The 5,641-nt window shown below is 41.4% G+C and overlaps 1 pseudogene; it reads left to right on the top strand.

The window, feature by feature from the left end:
- The first annotated feature begins 953 nt into the window (after window positions 1-953).
- On the top strand, window positions 954-3,050 carry LOC147442689 (uncharacterized; annotated as a pseudogene).
- The last annotated feature ends 2,591 nt before the right edge of the window (window positions 3,051-5,641 follow it).

Consider the following 5,641-nt stretch of genomic DNA (forward strand, 5'->3'; position numbering starts at 1 on the left):
ATCTAGTAGCAAGCCTAGGAGCTCCACAACATTGGGCATAAAGTCTGAAACTATCGGCGAAAAAAGCATTGGTACATATCAACTCTGTCTCTTCAATTGTAGAAATGTTCTTTTCAATGTTTGTTTATGTTTGTTTACTATGTCAAATGTGGTTTGCAGCAAGATCTTCCTGGAGGATTCAATACCCTATGCAAACTCGATTTTGCTACACACGAGAGGAGTTGCATGAGGAGTACGTCTTAAGCTTGGAGGGCAAGCTCTACCAGCAGGTTGATGTCACAGATCAGGATTGGTTGTCGGTCTTCATGAAGAAAAGGGAGAAGGGCTCTAAAATCTTTCTGCATATGATGCGACCTGAGTTTGTAGACGAATGCAGGTTACTGTTTCACAAAGTCTACCAAAGCATGCCAACCAACAAAGAGATCACACACAAGTTTGCAACGTTTTTTGTGTATGAGCGATGCCCAGCTGCTTGGCAAGATCCTGCAGGTCGAAAGGTTGCATGGGCTGCTTTTGGTGAACAGGTTTTGGACCATTGCAAGAAGCTTCCGGGTGGCATTGACAAGAAAGTAAAGATTTGGCTGGAGAATAATGAGGGGACATCACTTCAGCCCCTTCGTCTTGACAATGTCGGGGCAAGTCATAAAAGTGGGCAAAATGCTCTCTTATCTGGCAGCACTTCTTTAGTTTGTGCCTCCTTTATAAGCCAACAAGTAAAAGCACAGGTGGAGCAGATTTTGGATGCAAAAAGGGATGCATTACAGGTTTTGAACACAACATTGGATAATGTGAGAGTAGAGCTACAAGACAGGAACCAAAATATGTGGAAGATACAAGGGACATCTTCAGCCACGGCAGTGCTTCAGGGGCAATTGCAAGAGCTCCAGATATTGCGGTCCAGCATGAAGGGAGTTGTCGATACAGACCCTGATTTTTTGGTGATTGAAGGCAAGATGGCTGCTCTAACTAGTGCACTCACAGCTCTTGGGGCCGATGCAAGCAGCTCGAACATAAGAGATGAGGTGGATCGTCTCCAGGTATGTGTCGACCAAGTCAAGGCAGGATTTTTGTTTATGTGGTAATGCCCTAGGTACTTGACATGGTACTCTCTTCTATTTAGGTGGTTTTGTTTGCCATGCCAGTTATTTCTATTTATGTGGTAATGCCCTAGGTACTTGACATGGTACTCTTTTCTATTTAGATGGTTGTTTTTGTCATGCCAGTTATTTCTATTATGGTGCTAAGTGCCCAACATACCTGACATGGTAGTTTTTTCTATTGTGGGATTTTGGCATGGTAGTTTCTTTTTACATTCTTTTTGTTACGGTGACATTGACCAAGTACTTTTCCATGGTGGTTTTTTTTGCTATGAGTATTTGTTTTTTCCATGGAAGTTTGTCTATTATTGTGGTACTTGTCATGGTAGTTTTTTCTACCATGACAGGTGCAGGGGTCATGGCTATTTTTCCAGGTATCATGTAATGGCCAAAATGCCTGTCATGGTACTTCGTTTGATCATGGTGGTGTTTTTTTCATGGCAATATTTCCTGCTATGGTACTTTTCTTTTGCTATTGTTGTAGTGCTCAAGGTACTTTTCTACTATCCATGGTATATGTCATTACCTTAGAGGTTTTTTGGAAAGCCATCTCTCTTATGGTGGCAGTGCCCAAGGTACTTTTTCATGGTTTTTTTTGCTATGGTTGATTGTTTCTTTAAGGAAGTTTGTTGCTATTGTGGTTGTGCCCAAGGTACTTGTAAAGGTAGTTTTTTCTATTAAGGTGGTTGTACGGTCATTGCTTATTAGTGTGTAGTGTCCAAGAAACTTGTCATTGTACTTTGTTTTTGGTCATGGTGGATTTTTTTATCATGATAGTCTTTCCTGTTATGGTAGTAGCTTTTGCCTTGATGTTTTTAATGGAATGGCAGTTTTCTGTTATGGTGGTAGTGTCCAAGGTACTTCTCTACTTGCCATGGTATTTTTAATTCCCTTGGCGGTTTTCTGGAGTGTCCAAAGTACTTTTTTATGGTAGTTTTTTCTATTAAAGATACTTGCCATGGTACTTTGTGTTGTAATGGTGGTTCTCATATCTAATCCCCGTGGGCCTTTTGTTCTTCATTTTTCATGCAAAAAGAAGTGACTGACTTGGAAGCATCAGCGAGTACGTGTGTGCAACATATCAATTTTTGTGAGAGCATGTTGGAGCAGGTGAAGGCTGGTGACACAATGTTACTGCGTCCGACAGCTGGCCAGCACTTGAGCCACTTGCAGGCTACATTCTTTGTTCCAGGACTATGTGCTGCATGTGGTCTTGCATTCATGGCTTCCCATGTGGTTTGTGTATACACGCTAGCATGTGGTCATCCATACCATGCTCTGTGTTTTGTTGCCTGGCTTGGATCAGAGATGGTATGTGCGGACGCCTCTTGCAAGAGTAGTATTCCATATTCACTTAAATCAATGCTCCTGCATACAGGTTGGTTATCGTTGCTTCCAATCTCATATAAATCCAAGAACAGTTCAGGTTGCCTTCAAGTATCTGCTGATTGCACAAGCCTGAACTTCACTGATGTGCTTCTAGGTTCTGGCCATATTCCTTGTGTGGCACCGATACAGGATGACGTGCCAAAGGTTGTGCTACAAGCTACTCCTGAAGCCCATAATGTGTACTCCAGTGAGGGCACTCCAGTTGTGAAGGTAGACCCCCCTGCAAGCACAGCAGCAGTTGAGCCACAACCAAGCGAAATCAGTCCAAAGGAAGATGCAACGGTTGACGATGCGGAGGCAATAGCCCAAGAGGGAGTGGATGCAGTGCAGCGCATGGTAGCTAGTGATGAGAATCCAGATTCTCCCATGTTTCTGAGTGACATGGTGAAGGTGTCAAAGAAGCGCAAGAAAAACAGTGATGGTAAGTGGTAATGGTATTGGACTTGTCAAATTCTATGCAATATCTGCATGGGGCTGATGTGTTGTTTTATGACATAGGTGGATCTTCCAAAAAGAATAGACCTTCGGAGTCCACACGTTAAAAGCACCATGCTCATCATGTAGATGGAGATATGGGAGAGAGGGAAGCACCTAAATCACCTCCTGCCGTGAAGAAGACTCCCAGAAAGAGTACTCCCCTCCGCAATCCTTCTAGTGTTTCCCACCCCCCCAAGCCTCGAGTTTGCAAGAAATTGTGACTCTTCAATTGTAATAAAAGAATCTGTGATTCTTGATTTTGAATGCAAAAGAAACTTTTTTGTCGGCCTCTATGTTTTTGTCGCTTTTATGTTTCATAAGCACAATGACTATGTTTTTGTCGGCCTCTATGTTTTTGTCGCTTTTATGTCAAATATTGCCTCGTGTTTATTTTTTAATGTTGAATGCTGTCTTTTACAGAGTGTCCAAAGGAAAAGGGGACCCTCAAGCTGCCCGTAAAGGAAATCATCATCATCAGAGATCCTCCAAAGTACATTCCCCCAGCTATCCTTGCCATATGATGATCCAACCCGATCAGCCCTCATATTAGATCTTAATGGTGTACTTTGTCTTACATGTACACCTAATAAGCATGACCCTTTGTCTGTCCCCGATATTGAAGCTACATCATTTGTCAAGCATGAGGAGGCAGATGGCATGTACTTGTTTGTTCCGAAAGATGCACAGGATTTTATTGCATGGGCTGTGACATGGGCAAATGTCTACATATGGAGCAATGCAATGCTCAGCAGAGTGGGCTCAAGAATTCGAAGATGTTTTCCCTAGGTTCACAGTTATATTAGTGGATGGGCTGGACAACAGTTATGTGATGTGGGTAGTTACTATTTTGGTGGTGGAAGGCCAGCATTTTTCAAGGTATTGCAGAATTTTTTGGCGAAGCTGTAGCGGTATGATACCAGCAATGTCCTTTTAATTGACAACATTTCCTATAAATGTCATTATAATCCCTGTGGTACTTACATCATAGTGCCTGGTATTGAGCACCTCTCCAGCCAATACTTGTCAAAAGATCTAAAGGCCTAGCTAGAAGGGTGGCATCATGCTACAGATCGTCGTGCCTTGGCGGACACATTCAGCAAACCAAAACCTACTGATGATGACAAGTATGTATTCACAGCAATTGCAAAAGGGTTTGAAAAGACATCGTATGATGCGTACTTATGTGGGCCACAACTCATGCCCATAGAGTGCAAGCGACGATGACGTCCCTTGATTTTTTTAGGATGACAGATCCTGTATGTACCTTTTGTAACTAAACTAAACCCGTGCCAGAACCTTGTATATTTATATGCTACTTTCCATGTGGAAACTAATTTTTTTGGCTTCATTTTGATTGCCATTATAACTCATGTAATGACTTGATGTCAAATTGTTGAAGATGTAATATATTCCAACTGGTTGGATGCGTTGTCTTTGTGTCCCAGCATTGAAGTGTTATTTTTCTGATTCAAGTAGTTTAAGACTGTTTAAGTGTCCAAGCATTGAAGTGTTATTTTTCTGATTCTGTTATTATTTCCCAATTTAAAACAGTTACAATGTAAGGTACTTTGGGTTGGCATACCAAAACTTAATAGATTGTTGTGTAAAGAAACCACCCAGGAACTACCTATAAGGTACTTTGGGCTGGCATACAACAACTTTTACAAGTCCTTGTTTCCTACATAGTTTAATACAGTTTCCACCTGTGAACTACTTGTAAGGTACTTTTGGTTGTCATACCTGTAAAGAACCTATAAGGTACTTTGGTCTGGCATACAACTTTTACAAGTCCTTGTTTCCTACATAGTTTAAGATAGTTTCCACCTGTGAACTACCTGTAAGGTACTTTTGGTTGTCAGACCTGTAAAGAACCTATAAGGTACTTTGGGCTGGCATACAACAACTTTTACAAGTCCTTGTTTCGTACATAGTTTAATACAGTTTCCACCTATGAACTACCTGTATGGTACTTTTGGTTGTCAGATGTGTAAAGAACCTATAAGGTACTTTGGGATGGCATACAAAAGGTTTTACAAGTGCTTGTTACTTACATATCTTAACATACAGAAACCACTTGAGGACTACCTTAAAGGTACTTTGGGCCGTTATATAAACTTTTAGAAGTGCTTGTGAACTACCTGTAAGGTACTTTAGGCTGACAGACAGGTACTTTGTGTTCCAGAATTGAAATGCTATTTTTGTTACTCAAGTAGACAAAAGAGTTTACAAGTACTTGTTTGGACTGGCCTGCAAGAGGTTTTGAAACCTATGATAGGCTCTTACAAAAACCACCTGTGGAATAGTTGCATGGTACTTTGAAGCTAATTACCGGTACTTCTACAAGTTACTTGGGCAACAACCTATATCACTATTGGCATACTGTTGTATACATTTTCGTATACTTCTGCAGCGAGTTTGAACTTATGTGGCTCTCCTTCTAAGGGTTCCAAGGGTATCTTAATCGATCTATCCAAGTGTGATGCAAGAAGCACTTTTGGTTGACTAGCAGGCATGTAATAGATATGATCGGCACCTTCCACTAGCTCGTAATAGTACCCCTCCACCAAATAGCTCCCTGCAGAAAGTATGTTTCCCCAGGAATCACTCAAGGCTCTTGCTATTTTGTATTTCTCCTGTGAGCACCTCAAAAGGTAGAAGTTAGCTCCATCTTCATTGGC

The sequence above is a fragment of the Adiantum capillus-veneris genome, chromosome 14 (genome assembly GCF_014529385.1).
Source record: "Adiantum capillus-veneris isolate H3 chromosome 14, ASM1452938v2, whole genome shotgun sequence".
Taxonomy (NCBI): domain Eukaryota; kingdom Viridiplantae; phylum Streptophyta; class Polypodiopsida; order Polypodiales; family Pteridaceae; genus Adiantum; species Adiantum capillus-veneris.